Source organism: Microcebus murinus, chromosome 9 (assembly GCF_040939455.1).
Source record: "Microcebus murinus isolate Inina chromosome 9, M.murinus_Inina_mat1.0, whole genome shotgun sequence".
In the NCBI taxonomy this organism is placed as follows: domain Eukaryota; kingdom Metazoa; phylum Chordata; class Mammalia; order Primates; family Cheirogaleidae; genus Microcebus; species Microcebus murinus.
The window spans coordinates 46,293,237-46,320,059 of record NC_134112.1 but is presented as its reverse complement, the minus strand read 5'-3'; the positions used below and the strand labels follow the sequence as shown (position 1 = coordinate 46,320,059).

Below are 26,823 nucleotides of genomic sequence, written 5' to 3'. Positions count from 1 at the left end.
TATTAAAATCCCATCAGCATTCTTCACAGATATAGAAAAAATAATTTTGCGCTTCGTATGGAACCAAAGAAGACCCCGAATATCAAGAGCAATTCTAGGCAACAAAAACAAAATGGGAGGCATTAATATGCCAGATATCAAACTATACTACAAAGCTGTAGTAATTAAAACAATATGGTATTGGCACAAAAACAGGAATATTGACCAGTGGAACAGATGTGAGAATCCTGATATAAAACCATCCTCATATAGCCATCTCATCTTTGACAAAGCAGACAAAAACATACGCTGGGGAAAAGAATCCCTCTTCAATAAATGGTGCTGGGAAAACTGGATAGCCACCTGTAGAAGGCTAAAACAGGACCCACACCTTTCACCTCTCACAAAAACCAACTCACGCTGGATAACAGACTTAAACCTAAGATATGAAACTATTAGAACTCTAGAGGAAAAAGTTGGAAACACTCTCCTAGACATCGGCCTGGGCAAAGAGTTTATGAAGAAGTCCCCAAAGGCAATCACAGCAGCAACAAAAATAAATAAATGGGACATGATCAAACTACAAAGCTTCTGCACAGCCAAAGAAATAGTCATGAAAGTAAACAGACAGCCTACAGAATGGGAGAAAATTTTTGCATCCTATGCATCCGATAAGGGACTGATAACTAGAATATACTTAGAACTCACGAAAATTAGGAAGAAAAAATCAAATAACCCCATTAAAAAGTGGGCAAAGGACTTGAACAGAAATTTTTCTAAAGAAGACAGAAGAATGGCCAACAAACATATGAAGAAATGCTCAACATCTCTAATCATCAGGGAAATGCAAATCAAAACCACAATGAGATATCACTTAACCCCAGTGAGAATGGCCTTTATCAAAAAATCTCCAAACAATAAATGCTGGCGTGGTTGCGGAGAGAGAGGAACACTCTTACACTGCTGGTGGGACTGCAAACTAGTTCAACCTCTGTGGAAAGCAATATGGAGATACCTTAAAGCGATCCAAGTGAATCTACCATTTGATCCAGCAATCCCATTGCTGGGCATCTACCCAAATGATCCAGTGACACTCTACAAAAAAGACACCTGCACTCGAATGTTTATAGCAGCACAATTCATAATTGCAAGGCTGTGGAAACAGCCCAAGTGCCCATCAATCAAAGAATGGATTAATAAAATGTGGTATATGTACACCATGGAGTACTATTCAGCTCTAAGAAACAATGGTGATATAGCACACCTTATATTTTCCTGGTTAGAGCTGGAACCCATACTACTAAGTGAAGTATCCCAAGAATGGAAAAACAAGCACCAGATATATTCTCCAGCAAACTGGTATTAACTGAGTAGCACCTAAGTAGACACATAGGTGCTACAGTAATAGGGTATTGGGCAGGTGGGAGGGGGGAGGGGGGCGGGTATATACATACATAGTGAGTGAGATGTGCACCATCTGGGGGATGGTCATGATGGAGACTCAGACTTTTGGGGGGGGGGAAATGGGCATTTATTGAAACCTTAAAATCTGTACCCCCATAATATGCCAAAATAAAAAAAAAAAAAAAAAAAAAAAAAAAAAAAAAAATGCAGGATCGAATTTAGATCACATTTAGTGCTTTTTTGGTATTTATTTGATTCTTCTTTGTTTTTAGATAAGGGTATATATAAAGACTGGTTTAATAGCATAACAAAAATTATACAGGTGTAGAGCAATGCCTAGAGGGGATTGCAGCCGTTTTCTGTTCCTTCTCCAAGACCCAGCTGAAAGGTCGCCTTCACGGGAAGCTTTCTCAGCTTTACTCCTGCAGAGTCAGTTGTTCCCTCTGCATGCTCCCACAGCACTTAGTCTAGACCTCTGCTTTAGCATTTATTTATTACTTCAGTTTCATTATTGGCTTCCTCCTCAACTGGGGATTCTTCAGAAGCGGAGACCTTGCCTTAGTCATTGTTATGTCTCTCACTCAGGGGTGGGGAAATTTTTTATCTCGGAAGGGCACATTCAAGATACTTCAATTAGATATTCTTAAACATAATTGAGCCACCACACCAAGGCTTCCACAGAGAGTGGGGCTCAGACTGAGGACTGCTTGGACTGTGAGCTCCCTGGTGCTGCTTGCCGGGCAACTCCATCAGGGTGGGGCACACCCTGAGGCGGAGGGAAATCAAACCTGCCTGGGTACCCTATGGGCAACTTGGGACCAGTATGCCTCTCCCTGGCTTGGTCAGGGATTGATCTTCAGGGACCCAGGGATGGACCCACAGGCCACATCCTGTACTCCCAGGTCTTGATCACATTGCTCAGGGGCTGGGAGGGCAGATTTGTGAATTAGTTTTGGGAGGTAAGGGAGCCACATGGGAAGATCAGTAGGGAGAGTGCAGTGTGGGTCCATGCAGGGCAGCCTCCGCCCCACAGGAGGGCAATGCTCTCAGCTCAGGCCAGGATCCTGGGCAGGAAACTTCTCAGCCCACATCCCAGTCACGGGGGAGCCAGGCTGGCTTGAGCTCCAGCCTGCTTGCAGACACTGGAGGCAATCCTTGGAGCAGGGAGAGGGCCGAGAAGAGTGAGGTCTACCCTAGACTGCCAGATTGGAATCTATCTCTTCCTTAAGAGATAATAATATTTGTTTTATATATCTGAGTACTCTGGTATTGGATGCATATATGTTTAAAATTGCTATATTCTCTTGCTGAATTTATCTCTTTATCATTATATTAAATATAATGACCTTCTTTGTCTTTTTTACTGCTTTTGACTTAAAGTTTGTTTTATCTAATACACATATAGCTACTTGTGCTCATTTTTGGTTTCAGTTTGCATGAATATCTTTTTCCATCCCTTTGCTTTCAATCTATATTTATCTTTAAAGGTGAGATGAGTTTCTTATAGTTGGGTCACAGGCTTTAGCCATTCAGCCAGTCTATATTTTTTAAATGGAAAGTTTAATTCACTTATATTCAAGGCTATGATTGATACATGAGGGCTTATTACTGCCATTTTATTAATTGATATCTGGTTGTTTTGTATATCATTTGTTCATTTCTTTCTCCATTGTTTTTTGACATTGTATTTCAGTGGTATTCTGTGGTGGTAACATTTGAGTTTTTTCTCTTTCTTGTTTGTATGTTTGCTCTACCAGTGGTTTTTATATTTCTGCATGTTTTCATGAATGGTAGTTGTCACTTTTTCACCCCCAATGCAGGACTTCCTTAAGCATTTTTTGTAGGGTTGATCTAGTAGTGATGAATTCCCTCAGCTTTTGCTTCTCTGGGAAAGGCTTTATTTCTCCTTCATTTATGAATGATAACTTTGCTGACTATAGTGTCTTTGGCTGGCAGATTTTTTTCTTTTAGAACTTTGAATATGTCATTCCATTTTCTCCTGGCCTGTAAGATTTCTACTGAGAACTCCACTGTTATCCTGATGAGGGTTTCTTTATAAGTGACTAGATGCTTTTCTCTTGATGTTCTTAGAATTTTCTCTGACTTTTGACAGTTTGACTATAATGTGTCATGGAGAAGACCTTTTTAAATTGTATGCATTGGCTGGGTATGGTGGCTCATGCCTGTAATCCTAGCACTCTGGGAGGCCAAGGTGGGAGGATTGCTTGAACCCAGGAGTTTGAGGTTGGTGTGAGCTACACTGAGTGCCATGTCACTCTAGCCCAGACAACCGAGTAACACTCTGTCTCAAAAAAAAATGTTTCTCTTTAGGGGTTTTTAAGCCTCTTGTATCTCAATATCCAAATCTTTTGCAAGACTTGGGAAGTTTTCATCTTTTATTTTGTTAAGTAGGTTTTTGAAACCTTTCATTTTCTCTTCACCTTCTGGGATAACAAAAATTTGAATATTTAGCCATGTTAGAATGTCCTATATGCCACATAGATTTACTAATTCTTTTTTATCTTTACCCTTTATTTTTGTCTGACTGGGCTATTTCAAAGGCCTATCTTCAAGTCCTAAGATTCTTTCTTCTGTTTGATCTAGTCTCTTGTCAAAGCTTTCTAATATATTTTACATTTTATTCAATGAATTCTTCAGTTCCAGAATTTCTATTTTGTTCTTTTTTATAATGATATCTATCTCTTTAGTAAATTTTTCGTTCACATCCTGAATTATTTTTCTTATTTTTTGTATTGTTTTTCAGTATTTTCTTGTATCTCATGGAGCTTCTATAATATCAATATTTTGAATTCCTTTCCTTGGATTTTATAAATGTCTTCTTGATTCAGATCTGTCACTATAGAATTATTTTGTTTCTTTGGTTGTGTCATATTTCCTTGCTTTTTCATGTTTCCTGTGTCCTTATGTTGATATCTGTGCATCTGGTATAACAGTCACTTCTTCCAATTCTTTGAATTTGCTTTCATAGGGGAGGACTTTTTCCTGAAGACATATCTACGGTGTTGGAGACATTGTTTTTGATTGTGGGTGTCTGCAGTAATGTCATCTGTGTGTGATTTCTTCCACTTCAAAAAGTGTCAGTAGTGTCTATGATTTCCTCAGTGGCTCAGGTTGCAATGTTAGTAGAGGCTGTAGTGAAGTTTTGCTAGGGACTAGGATGCCAAGTGGGGCCAGTCTTGGGGTCCCAGTTGTGGCAGTGTACCTTTCCTTGGGTCCCAGGTGGCATATGCTACATCAGTGTTAGTAGATCCAGGTCCAGGCAGGCCAATTCATGGGCCTCTGTGTGGTTTTCTCAGCTTCAAGGAATGGCAGCAATGGGTTGCGTGTGTGGGCAAATTCTTGAATCCCTAGGCAATTGATGTGGCACAGGTGATGGCTGTAGGAATGGTCAGAAAACACTCTGTGATGGAAGTGGTCTGTGCTGGTGTTTTGGTGGTCACAATGGACTGGGAGGCCAGTCCATCATCCCAAAGGAGGTATATACAGGTGAGTACAAGTTGTCTTGTAAGTGGCAGAATAGGTGGTCCCAACCTCAGACTCTAGGAGGAGTCCTCAGGTGTCAATGGTGGTAGACTGGGCTGGGCAACCCACAGGCACTTGGATGGAGTGTTTGGGAACTTGAGGGATGGAGCTAGGGTGGGTGGACCTGCCTTCAGGCCCCCCAGTGGTGTGTGTAGGTGCTGGCTATTGTAAGCACAGAGAGAGTTCACAAAGAGTCATTGCTCCTCCCCAGGAACCCCACACCCCAAGTGTGAACTCTCTGTCTGGGTGACGCCCTGGCACCCAGAGAAATGCTACAGAATACACATTCTTCTCATCAGCACACCAGATATTCTCCAGGATGGATACATTTGTTAGGACACAAAATAAGTCTTAACAAATTTTTAAAAATAAAAATCATATCAAGTATCTTCTCAGAGCACAATGGAATGGAATAAAACTAGAAATTAGTAAAAACAGGAACTTTGGAAACTTTACAAGTACATGGAAATTAAACAATATTCTCCTGAATGACAGTTGGGTCAAGGAAGAAATTAAGAAGTGAATCAAAAAAATTTCTTGAAACAAATGAAAACTGAAACACAAAATGCAAAAACATATGAAATACAGTAAAAGCAATGCTAAGAAGGAAGTTTATAGCAATAAATGTCTACATCAAAAAAGTAAAAAGATTTCAAATAAACAATCTAACGATGCATCGCAAGAAACTAGAAAAGCAAGAACAAACCAAATCCAAAATTAGAAGGAAAAAAATAATAAAGATCAGAGCAGAACTAAATGAAACAGAGGCTAACAAAAAAACTACAATGTATCAACAAAAGGAAAAGTTGGTTTTTTGAAAAGATAAACAAAATCAATAAACCACTTGCTAGACTACCCACAAAGAAAGGAGAGAAGACCCAAATAAACAAAATCAGAAATGAAAAGGAGACATTACAACTGATAACACACACACACACAAAATAACCAGAGATTATTGTGAACAACTATACACTAACAAATTTATAAGCCTAGAGCAAATGGATAAATTTCTGTACACATACAACCTACCAACATTCAATCAGAGAGAAATAGAAAACCTGAACAAATCAGTAATGAGTAATGACATTGGATCAGTAATAAAAAAGTCTCCCAACAAAGAAAAATCAGGACTCAATGGATTCACTTCCAAATTCTCTCAAACTTTCAAATAAGAACTAACACCAAATCTCCTCAACCTATTCCAAAAAGGTTGAAGAGAAAGGAATTCTTCCTAACTCATTCTACAAAGCGATCATTACCCTCATACCAACATCAGATAAGGACACAACAAAAAAAGAAAACCATAGGCCAATATCCCTGATGAATATAGATGAATAAATTTTCAGCAAAATACTAGCAAACCAAATCCAACAGCATATAAAAAAATACACAATGATCAAGTGGAATTTATCCTAGGGATGCAAGGGTGGCTCAACATATGCAAACCAATAGATGTGATACATAGCATCAACAGAATGAAGACCAAAAACCATATGATCATCTCAATAGATACAGAAAAAGCATTTGATAAAATTCAATATCCCTTTATGATAAAAACTCTCAACAAGCTAGGCATGGAAGGAACATACCTCAACATAATAAAGGCCGTAACAAACCCACAGCTAACATCATACTGAATAGGGAAAAGCTGAAAGCCTTTCTCCTAAGAACTGGAACAAGATGTGGATGCCCACTTTCACCATTCCTATTCAACATAGCACTGTAGGTCCTAGCCAGAGCTTCAGGCAAAAGAAAGAAAGATTATAATAAAAGATATTCATATTGGAAAAGAAGAAGCTAAATTATTCCTTTTTGTCAATGATATGTTCTTATATTTAGAAAAACCTAAAGACTCCATCACAAATTCTTAGATTTAATAAATAAATTCAGTAGTGTTTCAGGCTGCAAAATCAATATACAAAAATCAGCAGTGTTTCTATACACAAATAATGAACTCGCTCACAAAGAAGTCAAGAAGGCAACCCAATTTACAATAGCTACAAATATATATAAAATACAGAGAAATAAATTTAAACAAGCATGTGAAAGATCTCTACAAGGAAAACTATAAAACATTGATGAAAGAAATTGAAGAATATGCAAACAAATGGAAAGAAATCCCATGCTCATGGATTAGAAGAATTAATATGGTTAAACTGACCATACTGCCCAAAGCAATCTACAGAGTCTGTGCAATCCCTATCAAAATACCCACATCATTTTTAAACAAAATAGAAAAAACTATCCTAAAACTTATATGGAACCAAAAAAGACCCTTATTAACTAAAGCAAATCTGAGCAAAAAGTACGAAGCTCGAAATATCACACTACCTGACTTCAAAGTATATTACCAGGCTATAATAACCCAAATCGCATGGTATTGGTATAAAAACAGATGTATAGACCAATGGAACAGAATAGAGAATCTAGAAATAAATCCATGTACTTACAGCCAACTGTTATTCAACAAAGGTGCCAAGAACATACAATGGAGAAAGGACATCCTCTTCAATAAATGGTGTTGGGAAAGTGGACAGCCATATGCAGAAGAATGAAACTGGACCCCTATCACTTATCATATACAAAAATCATCTCAGGATGTATTAAACACTTAAACATAAGACCCCAAACTATAAAACTACTAGAAGAAAACAGGGAAAACACTTTAGGACATTGATCTAGGCAAAGATTTAATTGCTAAGACCTCAAAAGTACAGACAACAAAAACAGGAATAGACAAATGAGACTATATTAAACTAAAAAGCTTTTGCACTGCAACGTAAACAATCAACAGAATGAAGAAGTAACCTGTTGAATGGCAGAATATATTTGCAAACTGTCCAACAAGGGACTGTATTAAACTAAAAAGTGTCTTCACAGCAAAGGAAACAGAATGAAGAGACAATCCATAGAATGGAGGAAAATATTTGCAAATCATACATCTGATAAGGAGTTGACATGCAAAATATATAATGAACTAAAACAAATCAATTGTAAGAAAACAAATAACCTAATTAAATAGTGGGCATAGGACTTAAATAGACATTTCTTAAAAGAAGGCATACCAATGGCCAACAAGTACATGAAAAAATGCTCAACATCACTAATCATCAGGGAAATGCAAACTAAAATAACAATGAGATATCACTTCACACCTGTTAGAATTGCTATTATCAAAAGGGTAAAAGATAGTAAGTGTTGGCAAGGATGTGTAGATAAAGAAAATGTGGCATATATAGATAATGGAATACTAAATATTTTTTATTTTTTTTTGAAAAATAAGAAAAATCTGTTATGCCATTATGACAACATGGATGAACCTGGAAGACATTATGCTAAGTGAAATAAGCCAGGCACAAAAAGACAAATATGGCATGATTTTACTTATATGCAGAATCTGACAAAGTCAAATTTATAGAAGTAGAGAGTAGAATGGTGGTTACCAGGAGCCGGGGGTGGAGATGCGGATAGGGAATGAGAAGTTCACCAAAAGGTGCAAAAGTTCCAGTTAGATAGGAGGAATAAGTTTTCACAATCTATTGGACAGCAAGGTGACCATAGTTAATAATAATGTGTTGTTTATTTCAAAATTGCTAAAAAGATAGATTTACATATTCTTACTACAAAAATATGATGGGTTTGTGGAGTGATGGATGTGTTAATTTCCTTGATATAATCATTCCACAATATATACATATATCAAATCATCACATTTAACCCCATGAATGTGTATAATTATTTGTCAATTGAAAATAAAAATAAAAATTAAAATAGATAAGTAAACAAAAAAGATTTGGATGAAGGATTAACCAGTTTTCCATGTATTGAATAACAGCACACCTTTGTATACCCTATTCCATTCACTGTAGGGGTATGGCTGGGCAATCTTTCTGTCATCCAGTTTTTAATTTAACTTAATGTCATTGCATTTTAAAAAAATAACAGTTTTATTGAAATATAATTCACATCCATATAAGTCACTTATTTAAACTGTACAGTTGAATGATTTTCAGTATATTCATAGCATTGGACAACAAATACCACTAATTCCCAAACATTTTTCTCACCTCCCCCCAAATCTTTGTACCCATTAGCAGTCATTCCCCATTTCCCCCTAACCCCTATCCCCAGCCTTAGGCAATCACTAATTTACTTTCTGTTTCTATAGACTTGCCTGTTCTGGACATTTAATATAAGTAGAACCATGTAATATATGTTCATTTATGACTGGTTTCTTTCATTTGTCATATTTTCAAAGGTCATCCATGTTGTAGCATGTATCAGTACTTCTTTCTTTGTATGTATATGTCACATTTTATTTACTCATCATCAGTTGACGGACATTTGGATTGTATCCACTTGTTGGCTATTATATGCTATGATTCTATGAACATTCCTGTTAAACTGAACATACATGTTTTAGGCTTTGTCTCTATTCTGTCTTAGTTCTTAATTTAAAAAATTAAAAATGCCACTACCGAATTTTTTGAGTTGCTGACAATATTTTATTTCTTTGATGAATAGTGGTTGCACAATTTTTGCTTATTTTAAAAATTAAATTTACTTGTGTTTCCCACACTTTTCTGTTTGTTCTATTTGGCTAAAATGGTAAAAATAAATTAGATTAAAAAAATCTTTATGAGTTACTCTCTGCCTACAGAATAATGTTCAGACTCCTAAAATTTCAAATTCCTTCATATATTGACTACTGTAGCCTCTCTGATCACAACACCCACTACTGGCTTCAGTGGAAACCAAACTAACCAAAACAAAAAAATAAAAAACCCCCAAACCCCAAATAAAACAAAACAAAACAGTCCCAACAGATACAAATTTTATGAAATTGCCTTTAACCAAAACAAAAACAAAACCAAAAACCTTTCCTCCCATTCTTTATTTGAAGTATTTTGACTTGCCTACCACACGTTTTTTTAAAGATGAATCAGAGCAGGATGAAATGCTTATGTCTTTGACAATAATGAGTATGTGTCTACACAATTCTCAGAAAGAACACATTTCTCCCAAATTGTTATCTAGCTGGTCTCGTGTGATTAAATTAAGACTTTTCGTTCTGATTTAAAGTAGCTAAACCATTTTAAAAGCACATATATGTGATGTTAGCTATTGGTTTGTGCACCCAAAACACAGTGAAAAATAACCCAAATCAAGCCCTGAGTCTTCATGCACAAAGTATATATCAGCTTCACACTTAGTCATTGTCAACTTCACACATAGATGCCACTGAAAGAAGCAGGGCCAAATGTTCCTGGAAAATGGGACTTAGGTTCACAGACATGCTCTGCAAATGCCTGAGCCACTTGCTTCGGGTGGAGATCTCACTAAGAAGATTGATGGGCAGCTTCCAGGGGAAAAAAACGAGGGAGGGGCAGGATGTGGTCTTCGTGAATCAGAAGCGGTCACCCCTCCCCACCCCTCTTCTGAGTCAGCAAGCAGCCACATGGCCCCATAAGGTGCAGTTTTGGCTCTCGGATGAGCTGTCACACGAGTCCTCCCTGCCTGCCTTTATTAAAGCACTTGGTGATTTTCAGAAACCCAATTTGTCATATGAATAGTTTTATTCTGTCTCTAAATTAGTTAAGCAATACATTTTCCAAGCTTTCTGATAAATGATATGGTGACATAAGGTACTGTTGGATTTCCTTACCTCACCTGGTCCTTAAAATAGTAAGATAATGTTACCCACTCATTTAGAGACAGCCTAGCATCATAGTTGAGCCCCTGGGTATTGGAACCAAGCCAACTGGGTTCAAATCCCTGCTTGCCACCTTCCAGACTTGTGATTTTATAATTGCCCGTATCATTCATTTTTGGCCCAGAGCATGAATCATGTGCTCACAGCACTTCGGTGTTATGGGAACTGAAAGCCATTCTTGGTGGTGGTGCTGGTGGCAGAAATTATAGCCAGCTCCAGCAGAGCAGTGGCAGTTTTGCTGGGGGCCACGGCTGGGTTCCAGGGCTGTTGGTGTGGCAGAGTGCATCACACTGTCCAGTGCTGGGCAGTAAAGCTGTGTTTTTCTACAGGACCAGCTCCATGACTTGATTTGGGGTATTGTTTGTGGCTGCAGAGTCTTCAACTTGGCCATCCTGGCAATTCTGGGAATTATGCATTACCCTTTTAAATACATTCTCTTTTGCTTAAACCAGGTTGTTGGTTTCATTTAAATGCAACTAAGGATATTGACTGATACAGTAACCTTGGGAAAATTTATTTATTTATTTATTTTTGTTTGTTTTTGTTTTTTTTTTGAGACAGAGTCTCACTCTGCCCAGGCTAGAGTATCCTGGTGTCAGCCTAGCTCACAGCAACCTCAAACTCCTGGGCTCAAATGATCCTCCTTCCTCAGCCTCCCAAGTAGCTGGGATTACAGGCATGCACCACCATGCCCAGCTAATTTTTTCTATATATTTTTAGCTGTCCAGATAATTTCTTTCTATTTTGAGTAGAGACGTGGTCTCGCTCTTGCTCAGGGTGGTCTCAAACTCCGGAGCTCAAACTATCCTCCCACCTCGGCCTCCCAGAGTGCTAGGATTACAGGCGTGAGCCACCGTGCCCGGCCTAATTTCTTATTTGTAATGTAGCTTAATAATAGCTATCTCTTTGGGTATTGAGAGACCTTAAACATGTTAATACATGCAAGCATTCAGTATGGTGTCTGGCACATAACAAAGGTCCTTAAAATATTGGCTATTGTTATTAACTTGTTGAGCATAGGAAGAACTTCAAACTGTCTGTAGTAAGAGTGAATCTTGATATCAGGAGGGCCTCACTATTTGCTTTAGGGTTAGGAATGATAGTTTGGAGCCTTAGGAACTAGAGATCATTATATGTTAGCTTGAGGACTCAAATATAATTTAATGAAATGATAGGCTTAAAAATAATTAGGTATATTTATGGCTCATGACTTTATAGTTGGTTGATTTAGGCAACCATATATTTTTTGTTTCACTTATTTAATTTAAATTTAACATATGGACTGAAAAGGGTACAAATCTTAACTTTACAGTTTGATTGTCACACAAAGCACCACCACAGAGGCTTACTTTGTGCTCCTGTCCCTGTTGTTACTTTCTCCAGGCTAACCACCACACAGATTTCTATTACTATAAATTAGAGTTGTCTGTCTTTGAACTTGACATAAATGAGATTATATAGTATGCATTCTTTTTTTTTTAGCTAAGTGTTATGTCTTTGAGATTCATTCATGTTGTTACATATAGAAATAGCTTTCTTCGTTGCTGTATAGTATTCCATTAGACACATATACCACAATCTATTTTATCGTTAGTGGGCATTTGGGTTGCTTCTAGTTTGGTGCTGTGAAGAATAATGTGCTAAGGATATTCTTGTAATTATCTTTTTGTGCACATATGTATGCATTTCTATTGGATTTATGCCTATCGGTTGAATTGCTGAGTCATAGGATGAGCATAGATTCAACTTTACTGGCAACAAAATTTCCAAAGTGGTTTTACCAATTCACACTCCCATAAGAGTCCTGTGAGTTTCTGTTGTTCTGTATCTTTACCAACACTTGGTATTGTCAATCTTTTTAATTTTAGCTATTCTGGGGTATGTGTAGAGATATCCTATTTTGTTTTCAATTTGTATTTTCCTGATAACTAATGATGTTGAGCACCCTTTCATGTTCATTGGCCATTTGGATATCCTCTTTTATAAAAAAAGGCTATTAAGTCTTTTGCCTTTTTAGGAAAAAATTGAGTCGGTTTTTTTAAAAAAATTGATTCATGAGAGTTATTTATATTGTCTAGATATAAGTTCTTTGTGTGGTTTAAATATGTCAAATACCTTCTCCCACTTAGCATCTTGCCTTTTTCTTCTCTTAATGGCATCTTTTGGTTAATAGAAGTTTTAAATTTAGTAAATCCAAATGATCAATCATTCTTATTATGGATAGTACATGTTATTTTAATTGACTTAATTTTTAAAGAAATTATAAGTTTACTGAGAAATTGAGCAGAAATTCCCATATACTCTCCCTTCTCCAAGTTTTCCCTATTATTAATTTGCATTGATGTGGTACATTTGTTATAATTAATGGACCAATATTGATACATTATTACTAATTAAAGTTCCTGGTTTATATTAGGGTTCATTCTTTGTGTCGTATGGATTTTTGTGTGGTTTGACAAATGCATAATGTTGTGTATCCACCATTACAGTATTATACAGAGTAATTTCACTGCCTTAAAAATCCCCTGTGCTCTACATATTCATCTCTCCACTCCCCAAATCCCTGTTTGATGGTGAATTTTGCATCAACTTGATTGTGTTAAGTAATACCCAGATAGCTGGTAAAACATTATTTCTGGGTGTGTCTATGGGGTTGCTTGGGAAAGAAATTAGCATTTGAATCAGTAGACTGAGTAAAGATCTGCCCTCACCAATGTGGGCAGACATCCTCCAAACTGTTGAAGGCCTGGATAGAACAAAAATGTGAAAGAAAGATAAATTCTCTCTCTTTTCTTGAGTTGCAACATCCATCTTCTCCTGCCCTCAGATATTAGAGCTTCTGGTTCTTAAGCCTTCAGACTCCTGGACTTATATCAGTAAATCTTGCACCCCCCTCCCCCCAACATCCACTCAGTTATCAGGCCTTTGCCCTTGGACTGGGAGTTACACCATCAGCTCCCCAATTCTCAGGTCTTTGAACTCAGACTGAGTTAGGCCACCAACTTTCTTGGTACTCCACTTTGCAGATGGCATATTATGGGACTTCTCAGCCTCCATAATTGCATGAGCCAATTATCATAATAAATCTCTTATATATTGGTATATATCCTATCGGTTCTGTTTCTCTGGAGAACCCCAACTAATACACCCTGGGAACCACTAATGTTTTTACTGTCTCTATAATTTTGCCTTTTCCAGAATGGCATATAGTTGGAATTATACAGTATGTAGCCTTTTCAGACTGGCTTCTTTCACTTGACAATATACATTTAAGGTTCTGTTTGTGGCTTATTTCTTCTTATTGCTCAATAATATTCCATTGTAAGGATGTACTGCAGTTTGTTAATCCATTTACCTATTGAAGAATATCTTGATTGCTTTTAAGTTTTGGCAACTATGAATAAAACTGCAGGTTTTTGTGTGGACATAAGTTTTTAACTCATTTGGGCAAATATGTTGGAGTATGATTGCTGGATTGTACGGTATGACAATGTTTAGTTTTGTAATAAAATTCTGACTGTCTTCAAAAGTCGCTGTATCATTTTGCATTCCTACCAGCAATGACTGAGAATTCTGCATGGATCTATCTATCTATCTATCTATCTATCTATCTATCTATCTATCTATCTATCTATCTATCTATCTATCGGTATAAAACTGATCTCTACTTTGCACTATATATAAAAATCAATTCTAGATGGATTGAAAGGCAAATCAATAAAGCTTCTAGAAGATAACATAGAAGAATATCCTGTTTATGATTTTTTAAAGCACTAATTTAAGAGAATAAAAAACCAAGTCACAGATTGGGAGAAAATATCTGTAAAACACATATTTGGTAAAGAACCTGTATCCAAAATATACAAAGAACTCTTAAAACTCAACAGTAAGAAAACAACCTAATTAGAAAGCAAAAGATCTAAACAGACAACTCATGAAAGAAGATATATAAGTAGCAAATGACAGATGAACAGTTTGTCTAGTATCATATGCCATTAGAGAATTTTAGATTACAACAATATATTACTACACATCTATTAGAATGGTTAAAATCCAAAACATTGACAATACCAAATGTTGATATGGATGTTGAACAATTAATCCAGCATGATTTACTGAAAAGACCATCATTTTCCCATTGCATCATAGTAGCATTGTTAAAAATCAGGTAATATATATAAGGTCCGGACTCCATTCTATCCTCTTGGTCTGTTTTTCTTTCCTTGTGCCAATATCTCACTCTTTTAGCTACTGTGGCTTTAAAATAAACCTTAATGACTGCCAGCCAATCTTCAAAATTCTCTTGGCAATTCTTGATACTTTGCATTTCCATATAAAGCTTAGAAACAGCTTGCCAATTTCCACACACTCAAACAAACAAGAAAACCTGCTGAGAACTTGCTTGTGAATGTTCTGAATCTATATATCCATGTTCTAAAAAGTTTTGGTCTCAGGATCCCTTTACACTCTTAAAAATTATTGAGAACTCCAAAGAACTTTTGTTTATGTGGGTTATATCTATTGATATTTATCATAATGGAATTGAAAACTGAGAAAATTTTAAAATATTTATTAATTAACTTAAAAATAAAAAGAAATTCTTTACATGTTAAATACTTACATAATATAAGTGAAAAATAGCTATATTTTCTAAAACTAAAAATCTGTAGTGAGAAAAGTGACCTTGATTTACATTTTTACAAATTCCTTTAAAGTCCAGTTAATAGAAGAACATCTAGATTCTCATATCACTTCTGTACTCAATCTGTTATGATATGTTGTTTTAATTGAGGTACATAAAGAAAATCTTGCCATAGAAATAAAGACAGTTTTAATAGCCTTTTCAGAAAATAGTGAATATTCTACTTTGTTATTACAAGGAAGCACATAAGGTGGTAGTTCCTTAAATTTTAGTTACAATGTTTATATTCTTTAAAGATATATTTTAATTCCTTGATGAAATTCTTTATATTCTCATCCATTTATTTTCAAAATTTCAATTGCAGCTATTTTAAAGTCAGTGTCTGATGACTCCATTGTCTGTATGACCTATGGTTCTGTCTTTATTGTCTGTTTTTTTCCTCCTGATTTTTGTTCATTTGTCCTTGTTTCCTGGTATACTTGGTAACTTTTTACTAACAGATATTTATTTGAAAAGTTGCGGAGTCTCTGGATGATGTAATCTTTTCCAGAGAAGATTTAATTTTTTTCTGGAGGCCAGATGGAACACATGAAGAGTACTGTAATCTAGTACGGCTTTTTTACTGGATCATTCTTACTTCTAGGGCATATCCCTTTCTGTGCCTTAATTGAAAGCCTGGAGTATTTACAAAAGCCTGTTTTCCTTTGTGGTCCCTGAACTCCAATTTCTGCTTCCTTGGTACAGGAGATTGCCTAAATCTCTGCTTAGCTTTTTAGCTTCTTAGCAGCTGCTTTCTGTCTAGTTTCTGCCATCTTGCCCCATATATCCTCATCTTAGAAATCAGGAAATACTTGAGAGGAAAATTGCTACAGAATGTTCTCCATAATTCCCTTTTCTCCTGGAACTGGACCCTTATATCACGGGCCTTCATTTATTGTCTATGCATTGAAAATATATTAAAAGAATAATAGAGTACAACCAAATAAAGTTTATTCTACAAAACAAATGTGTTTTAATATTAGGGGATTTATTAATATGGTTTATTGAAATGCTTTAAAGATCATCAGTCATGGCCAAGCATGGTGGCTCATGCTTGTAATCTCAGCTCTCTGTAAGAACAAGGCAGAAGGATCCCTTGAGGCCAGGAGTTCAAGACCAGGCTGGGCAACAAGGCAAGACCCTATCTCTAAAAAAAAAAAGCAAAACCAAAACCAAAACAAAACAAAAATAATTACCCAGGCATGGTGGTATGTGCCTGTAGTTCCAGCTACTTTGGAGGCTGAGGCAGGAGCATCACCTGAACCTGGGAGGTTAATCCAGCCTGAGCTACAGAGCAAGACCTTGCCTCAAAAAAACCAACCAAACAAAAAACCCCCCAAAAAATAAAAAAGAAACAATCATTTCTGGTTGTAAATGTTTTTCTTAGTAAACTGTAACTTGCTGACTACCTTCTTAAAAGGATAAGAAAAACATCTAGTTATCTATCCTAGGGTTGGCAAATATGGCACGTGTTTTAGTCACTTATTTTTATAAATAAATTTTTACTAGAAGACAGGCATGCCATTCATTTATGTATTATCTGTGGCTGTAACAGATAATACAGGGTATTTATGTAACAGAGATTTATGGGCCCAAAGCCTAAAATATTTTCTCTTTGGTCCTTTAAGAAAAAGTTTACCAACACTATTTATCTTATCAAGGGCAATTTTCTTGTCTGTATACTGGAAATAACATTATCTTCACTGGGTTGTTATGGGCTTCATGAAATATTTTTATATCATTATACATAGGTGTGTTTACAGTTGATCTTTGAACAACACAGGTTTGAACTATGTGGGTCCACTTATATATGGATTTTTCTCAATAACTGTATTGGAAAATTTTTTGGAGATTTTGACAATTTGAAAAACTCATCAACTGTGTGAATTAAGAAAAAGTTAGATATGTTATGAATATATAAAATATATGTAGATACTAGTCTATTTTATCATTTACTACCATAAAATATATACAAATCTATTATAAAAAGTTACAATTTATCAAAACTTATGCACACAAGCACAGACGGTACATAGCACCATTTACAGTCAAGAGAAATGTAAACAAATGTAAAGATTCACCATTAAATCATAACTGCATAAAATTATCGTTTGTACTATACTACTGTAATAGTTTCACAGCCGCCTCCTGTTACCATGGCAGTGAGCTCAGGTGTTGCAGGTATCTGCTTGACACTAATCATCTCTGAGTAAGCAGTTCATTTCTCCACTAAATTGTGTATAGCAATAAAAAGTGCTCTCTCTTGGTAATTGTTTTTTTTTTTAATTGTGTTTAGTGTAATACCTTATACTTTGAATAATGTCATGGGACCCATATGAAGTACCACTAATGATGCTGGAAATGCCCTCAAGAAGCAGAGAAAAGTCATGAAATTACAAGAAAAAGTTGAATTGCTTGAATATGTACTGTAGATTGAGGTCTGTAGCTGGGGTTGTCTGCCATTTCAGACAGACGATTCATCTTGTAAACAGATGATGTAAACTTATGGTATCGATAAATACAGTACAGTACTGTAAATGTATTTTCTCTTCCTTATAATTTTCTTAATAACATTTTATTTTCTCTAGCTTGCTTTCTTGTAAAAATACAGTATATAATACATATAATTTACAAAATATGTGCTAATCAACTGTTTACATTATTGGCAAAGCTTCCAGTCAATAGTAAGCTACTGGTAGTTAAGTTTTGGGGTAGTCAAGTTATAGGTGGATTTTTGACTGCTCAGGGGTCAGTGCTTCTAACCTCTGTGTTGTTCAAGGGTCAACTGTATATCTGTATGTTTGCGTATACATACATATTCATTATTATTAATCATATTAATTATTAATATTATTTTAAATATTATCAATATTACTAATGAAAGAGGGTCAAATACAGGGGCCAACTGATGGTTTCTCCATTTCATTCTGTTTTATTTGAAAGTGTCACAGGTAAGCTAGGTTGATCAAAAGTATGGTTATATAGGCCGGGCGCTGTAGCTCACGCCTGTAATCCTAGCTCTCTGGGAGGCCGAGACGGGCGGATTGCTCAAGGTCAGGAGTTCGAAACCAGCCTGAGCAAGAGCGAGACCTCGTCTCTACTATAAATAGAAAGAAATTAATTGGCCAACTAATATATATAGAAAAAATTAGCCAGGCATGGTGGCGCATGCCTGTAGTCCCAGCTACTCGGGAGGTTGAGGCAGGAGGATCGCTTGAGCCCAGGAGTTTGAGGTTGCTGTGAGCTAGGCTGACGCCACGGCACTCTAGCCTGGGCAACAAGTGAGACTCTGTCTCAAAAAAAAAAAAAAATAAATAAATAAATAAAAAAAAAAAGTATGGTTATATAAATAGTAGTTAGGAGAAATTAGGAAGTAACCTATTGATCTCATAAACACAAGGACCACAATCTGGGCTCCTGTGACAGGAAAAACATACTGCATTGTATAGAGAAATATATTTCTTTAGCTTGGATCAAGGGAAAAGAAATCTCTAGACCAACAGCATTAGAAGAAATATTGACCAATTACTTGGCTTAGTCTGTTGCTTTGGGCAGGTGTGTGTATAAATTACTTAGGACATAAATGAACTTTCAAAGATCTTCTGAGACATTTTTCTCTGTTATTCTAACAATTTTTTCCTTCTTTGACATCAGTCAATTCTTCCTTGTGTCCCATCAAAATATCTCTAGAATTATGTTTAACTTCATTTGTTCTTCTTTTTCACTCTTTTAAATCCATGGAGAATAAATGGCCAGTGAATCTCTCTGTAAAATCCTTATCCTATGATACGAATCATCAAGCCTCACTTGAGTCTAGAGTGAAAAGTCCTTTCCTTCACAGGACTTGCCTATCCTTTTAGATTTTTAATCAATTTTCTGGTGTGCTGAACAAAACTAGACACATTTTTATTTAGTATTTTAGTATGATACTTGGATTGGATCATATAGGGTCCATGTAGGAAAACACCCTTACCCTTGACTTACAGACTAAAAAATGTATGGCCAGAAATGTTAAGTGACTGAATCAAGATCAAGTTTGTTAGTAGCATTGTCTGATGTAGAATTCATACCTACTTATTTGAAGTTGATTCATTCATTCATAATTACTTAACTCAATAATGGTTACATACTTTTATGCCTTGAGGACACAAAGGTAATTAAGATGTGATCCTTGTCCTCAAGGATATTATAGTCCAAGTGGGGAGAGAGCTGGGAAAAATATAAAATTATAAAATGGTATGTTAAATTCTATGGTAGAAGTATGCATAAGGTAATGGGGACAGTACATGGGAAGGCATCTACATTACTTTCCTAGAATTGCCGAAACAAAGTACCACAAACTGGGTGGATTAAAGCAATGGAAATTTATTGTATTACAGTTCTAGTGGGTAGAAGTCCAAAATCAGAGTGTCAGCCAGAACCATCCTCCCTTTGAAACCTGTAGGGGAGAATCCTTCCTCATCTTTTCCTAGCTTCTAGTGGTGTCCATCAACCCATGGTGTTCCTTGGTTTTCAGCTTCATCACTCCAATCTCTGTGTCTCTCATCATATGACTCCTTTTCTGTGTATTTGAGCCCAAATTCCCCTCTACTTCTAAGGACCTCAGTCATATTGAATTAGGGACCACCCTAATGACCTCACCTTAACTTGGTTACATCTGCAAAGACTCTACTTTCAAATAAGATTACATTGATAAGTATTGAGGGTTAGGACTTCAACATATCTTCTTGGGGGACACAATTCAACCCTTAATATAATGGACATCCATTTTACTGCAGCTCTGTTGTGTAGAGTTAATGGGATTGGGTGGAAAAACCTTGGCCCTTAATGTTACAGATGGGCCCTGAATGGGCCAAGCCAATCATGATAATCCATTTCCCTCGATACCCCAAGAGATTCAGGGATATCATGTAATCCAGAACTAGGCCAATCAGCATCTGACACTTTCCTCATCACAATGATTGGTACAGGGATGTTTAGACAGTGAGGATTGGGGGTGGAAGGTGTTTATTCTATAGGTGAGGGAAGCAGTTTTCTCTATCTGTGAATGAGGCAATATGCAGCCCACTTTCTGCTCGCAGCCACCTGTGGTCGTGGGGGAAGCCAATTTGAGAATGAAGCCATCACCTGTAGGAAGATGATGCTGAAAGAATCTCACACACACACACTCACACACAATGGAGCTCCAGCTCTTGACTTTTCAGTAATGCAAGCCAGTAAAATCTCCTTCTTAATTGCTGAAGCTGGTTGGAATTGAATTTTTAGTTTTCTGGCAACAAGAATCATCTTAACTGATGAGTCTACATATGGAGCATCCAAGAGAGATACTCAGGAAGCTGATGGATCCATGTGTCAGGAGAAAGATTTGAGATAGAAATGCATATTTTTGAGTCACTGTATAGACAGAGAGTAGTTCAAACTATGACAGCAGGGAGTTTACCTAGAGACAGCACTAAATGAAAACAATCCAGACATTGCAGCAAGTATTTAAATTGATGAGGGGGAGCTTAGGGAACTAAGCTCATCATGAAGGGAACTAATATATATTAGGTGTCTACTAGGTACCAGAAACTATACTGGCACCTTATCTACATTGAGGCAATAATTCAAGTCATACTGCTGTCAACTCTATAAACTAAGTGATAATATTGATATTTTATAGTTGAAGCTAGATTGTAGCTATCTACAATGAGTAGCAAAAATTTCTAAGGACATTATTTATAAGTAGTTAATGCCACTGGCAAGTCTTAGTTGCCTCTTTTGTAACCAGTCTGATGGCAGAGCCATTTCTATTATTGCTCCAAGGATGTAAACAGGCAGAGTAGCTTAGATCTTAAGAGTTCGATCTTCAACCTTCAAATCTGTTCAAATAGTCCAAATCTGTTCTCTATCACTTGCTGTCTGTATAATGGGAAACATTTAATTTTTCTAAGCTATAATTTTCTTACCTATAAAATGACAATAAGAATATTTCATAGGATTGTGAGGATTAAATGAGATAATACATACAAATCTTAGCAGATTGCCATGTAAGGGCACAATAAATTGTAGCTCTTATGAATATTATCTCAAGTGAATGGTAGAGCCAGGATTTTTTTGGACTCATTTATCTTAGTGTCTTCAGGGCTTAGAGAAGTATATAGACTTGAGAAGAGAGAGTACCCATAGGTCACAGAGAAAGTGAATTAACAAAGAATAATTATGAATATTTATGCAAGTAAGGGTTTTCTTAGGGTCAGAGAATGGTAGTATTGACAATATACACACCTAAAGTATGAAAAAGAAATATCAGAGTTTGGTTTTTTTGGTGGCTTGCTTCAAAAATGCCACTAAATGAACTGCAATGCAGTGAGAGATTATTTTTTAATATGGTGACAGTGCATAATTTTAGCTGGGTCAGAGAAAACTGGATGCTCAAGTAGGAGGCTGAGCCTTGGTTAAGAGGGAATGAGGGCCTGCTCCAAAGTGGGAAAAGAAATGAAAGGCACAGGTTTTAAATACATAATGAAAGAAGATACAGACTCAGCAAAGTATACTGAGTGCTAGGAACCTATGTGGTATTCTTGCTGATTTAAGGTGAAGAACTGGGGCTCTGAGAAGATTAAGTGATTTGCTTAGTGTCACAGAACTATCTTAATAGTAACAGATTTAACCCAGGGTTCTAACTCCAAGGATGGCTTTGGCTTTTAATGATACCTCAACTGCCACCTTTAGATTCAATGACCGACTGGACATGGAAGAAAGATGAGGGAGGGAATCAAGATGGCGGTGGGCTTTCCCGTTGGGTATTTGAGAGCATGATGATACCTCGAGAAATCAAGATGTGGGCATGCACAAGCATTCATGCACACACACGCACACACACTGTCCCATCCTCCCTGCTATGGTCTGAGTGTTGGTGTCCCCCAACATTCATATGTTAGAACCCAAGAACCAAGGTGGTAGTATTAGGAAGTGAGATTTGGGGGAATTGATTAAGTCACCAGGGCTGTGCCTTTGTGGGTGGGAATAGCACCCTCATAAAAGAAGTTGAAGGGAGCTGCCTCACACCATCTGCCACGTGAAGACACAGCAACGAGGTGCCATCTATGAAGCAGAGATTCCTCACCAGGCACTGAATCTGCTGGTGCCTTGATCTTGGACTTTCCAGTCTCCAAAATAAATTTTGGAGAAATAAATTTCTGGTGCTTATAAATAACCCATGTAAGGTGTTTTGTTATAGCAGCCTGAACAGACTAAGATGCTCCCAAATACATAACGACGCACAAGTTCCCTAATTAATATCCATTTTCACACAGTATCCACCTTTCTCATATCTGGTGTTCAAGTTGTAAAATAAACTCATACAGTAAGCTTCCTAATGAGAACCAAATGCAAGGAGATATAATGTATATAGCTAATATTTATGGAGCACTTACCAAATCAAAGAATTGTGTTGATATTCTTTACGTGCATTATGTCCTTTAATCACAATAACTCTCTGAGATTCTTATGAGATGAATATTATTATTGTATCCATTTTACAAACAAGGAGACGAAGAAACAGACAGATTGCCAAATGTCAACTGCAGTGTGAGAGCTGGCATTGTTCTTCAGCTGGAAATTGGAAGCACAAGTACACTGTGTGTTCTGCTTTGCCCAATTCCCATCTTTGGGATGTTTAGGTGCTACATAGTGGGTTTTGTAGGCAATGCAGATAAGCAAGTCTCCTCCTCATTTTTCTTCATTGAGCCAGTAACAAAATATTAGGACCTTTGTGTATATGAGAATAGCATGTTTTAGAACTTTGCCCATAGCAAACACAGGATAATAAATGCATCCACATCTCTGTGATAGATGGAGTTGTTCGTATCTAGTGTGTCCTGTTCCTACCTCCTAGATACAGTACACATTTTGTAGTTGTTCAGCTCTTCTTCTCTGTTATTTATTTGATCTTTCTTCCTGTATGTGTATTGCCCCTTTTGGAGTCCATCAGTTTTTACTACCACTTTCAATATAGAGCTTCTCTTTTTAGCTCCACCCTGGTCCTGAACATCTTCCCACTGCACTTCAGAAGCTGAAAGCCTCACAGGGCGTGCTTTTATGTGTGCCTGGACACTTCCAGTGTGGGCAATAAAGCTCTTTACATAAAGGATGGAGATATGACCCAGTATGAATTTGGACTTGCTGTTCCTAGAACCAGAGATAGTTTCTTTGTGACCAACAGAAAACTTACTTGTCTGTCTTCTTTTGGTGGCAAGTGAAAGAAACCCACCTCAAACTAAAGCAAAGGAAGGAGAATTTTGGTTTGCTAGAACTGGGAAGAATTGAGAAGGAACTTACATCAGACATATTCCAATTCTCTCTCTCTCCTTCTATCTCTCCCTTTCTTATTGTTGATTGTCAGCAATAAGAAAAATGAAAACCCACTTTCCACCGGCTTAAAGGATTAGTCCTTTGCTTCCTTCAAGTGTTTGTTCAAATCTCACTTCCTAGGGAACCCAACCAACCCTCACTTTATTCAACACCAAAACCTATTCACTTGACCCCAGCATTTCTGTTCCTTTTTGCCTTGCTCCACTTAAAATTTTTTTCCACTTACTACTTCTTAATGTAAATGGAATTTTCTTACTTATGTTTTTAGTTTATTGTCTCCTCTGGCTAGAACGTGAGCTCCACAAGGTAGGGATCTTATGATTTATTCACTGAGCTTATATCTGGCAGGTAGAACAGGGTCTGAGACATAGTAGATACTCAACAAATATGATTGCATGAATGTATTATCTCACACAAGAAGAAATCCCAAGTTGGGTGGATCCAGGATTGTTGGTTCTATGGTTCAATGACATAATTGAAAACCATATTTTTTCCATCTTCCCTGTCTGCCATCCTCAGCACTCCAGCTCGGCCTCTTAGGCTGGCTGTCTTCATGGCTGCAAAATGGCTGCTGCAGTTCCAGGTATCACATGCTGAGAAAACATACAGCAGTGTTGGCAGCGGCAGGATGGCTGCTGTCTGCTTCTAATCTATCTCCACTGTTTCTCTTTAATCAGTGAGGAATTGTACATTATTTTGTAAAGGACACATTTGCATACATAACAATTGAGATTGCATAGTTTCTAAGTTAACCCTTACGGACAAGAATATGTGTTTTTAATATAAATTACTCAAGTGTAACAATGTATTAGTTTTGGAAGAAATATATCAATGTAAATTTATGAAGTGTTAAGAAGGCATTTCTGGGTATAATAAGTATAACAATTTGACATAGCTTTGAAAAGTGTAATAAATGGAAAAATTATTTTTAACAATCCACATTAGTTTTTTATTTTGATAAACTTCTTAGAAAAAAAGGATGAGGTGATTTGCCATGAAGATGACTAAAGAAAAAGTGTTCTTGAATATATTAAAGACAAAATATCTTTAATCTTCCATACAGCATGATATAGCCCAAATGCATGAGAGACAATTTATACATTTTTGGTCTAATCAATGGAATGCATATTTTTTTTAAATTTAGTTTATAGGTCAAATGGATTGAGAAAATTCACTTTTGCCAAAAAGGTAAGGCAGTAGAAAGGGGTTGAACTCATTTACTATTACTGTTTTGAAAAATTAGAGTATATGATGTGAAAATATTAATTAAAAAATGGACTATATTGGTTGTAAGCTTGTTCAACGTATGTGTAAGACTCATGGTTATAAAATCTGAAGCAAAAATAACTACTAATCACCCTGTTAATCCGTTGAGTATTCCTAGTTGAATTAAGTTTGTCCTTGTTAAAGAAATTATCTTCGTTTTTTTTTTTTTCCGCCCTCAGGCATGCATGTAAAACAGTTCCTGTCTCAATGTATGCCTTAGGCAAAAAGTTCAGTGCTCAATTACCTGCTGTCTGAAGTCTCATATTTTGTTGTAAGCAAGTGAAATAGCATTTTCATCGGAAGTCCTGACCCCTGCTCTTCTTTTCCCTTCGCAGCCCTGCAAGCTATTTGGCATATGAGGGTCTTGACCTGAGAAAACCATCTTGGATAACCACAGCAAGGAAAAGGAAAAATGCAACACCTAGGAGATTTCAGTAAACAGTAGAATCATGCCAACCTAATCTGTGTTAAAATGCTTGGAATGTGGGAGCCGCTGATGATGCCTGTTGTCTGTGTGTCTGACTGAATCCTTTCTTTTCTCAGAGCAGCAAAGCAAAGCCTGGGAACCAGGCCAAATGTCTGCCACTTACCTTAAATTGATCAGCCACTTTGAGATTAAAACCCCTGAAAGCTGCCACACCGTGAAAACAAGGCCTCCTTCACATTAAAGGCAAATTGCGACTTTGGGTTTGCTGTGATCTTTTTTCCATTTTATCCAGTTTTTCACAGTGCACACTTTTTTTTTTTTCCTTTCCATTTATGCTCCAATGTAGAAGCCAATAGTTACAGCATCTTGGCCAAGCATTCATTAAGGTTTATAAGAACAAAATTTATGGTTATTTAGGAGTTGGCACAAAGGCAGACTGTTGCTGGAAAAAGAAAAAGAAATACAGGTGGGAAATAGAACCCTCGACAAAGGCCCATACTATATGGTGGTGTGCTAGGCAATCTGTGGCGGGCTGGGAGGAAAATGAAATAGGATTTGAAACCAGCTACTCTTCTATTCTGAACCTTTCTTGTTGTATGGCTTTGCAGATTATTGAAACAAGTATATTGGTCATTCCAAGAGATTTTTCAGTCTTGTGTAAAGGCTACCATTTATAGAAGCTGGCAGATGTAGAGTTACAAAGATGTGTGTTACTTTGGGTGCTCATCTATCAGTTTGGCTAATGGACTAGATGTGTTTAAAAACATATATGTTATGGACAGAATAAGGGCTCTTCCATAAAGAGAACAGTTATATTATCCTCCTCAGTAGAACTTACATAATGTACGGCCTGTGTTCCCAAAAATTTAGGGTGTGGGCAAAACACGCCCTTAATTTTTGAATTCGGATAGTAATGTGGAATTCTGTTGTAGGCTGGAAGTCTATATTCTCCCTCAGGAAATACTGTTAATGATTCTTCTTCTATTTTTTTTAAATAAATACTCTGATATTCTTTATTAGGGGAATAAGAAGGCTTCTTGCCCTGTCTTTTGCAATATTTGTGAAGAAAGCATTTTAAGAACATAGTTTCTACTCATTATTGTCCAGGAAGTACCTTGCATTTATTGAAAAAATATATGGCTTCAGTGTTTCATAATGTAAGCTGTTCCTAAAGTGCCACTAATTTTAGCTGCACCAGTAACTCACTATGTAACTTGGGGAAAGTTAATTTAAATGTCCAGCTATCTCCCATTTATCAAATGGGAACACTAATAACAATCATAATAATAATGTATACTCTACCAGGTACACTGTGATAAAGTATTTACTTTATTAATATTTCCATGACCTTGTATGAACTAGAATGATTTCCTTCTTCCTTCTCATGAAATTAAGTTCATCTCTTTTACTGGCTTTGTTTTGAAAATCTTCTACCTAATTCTTTTTATTCCTTTT

The 26,823-nt window shown here is 36.6% G+C and overlaps 1 long non-coding RNA gene across 1 annotated transcript in view; it reads left to right on the top strand.

The window, feature by feature from the left end:
* Window positions 1-25,627, top strand: part of LOC105879413 (uncharacterized) — a 70,713-nt gene extending 45,086 nt beyond the window's left edge. Inside the window, exon 2 of the long non-coding RNA XR_001157737.2 lies at window positions 25,277-25,627. This is a non-coding gene — a long non-coding RNA (uncharacterized LOC105879413). The remainder of the gene's footprint in view (window positions 1-25,276) is intronic.
* The last annotated feature ends 1,196 nt before the right edge of the window (window positions 25,628-26,823 follow it).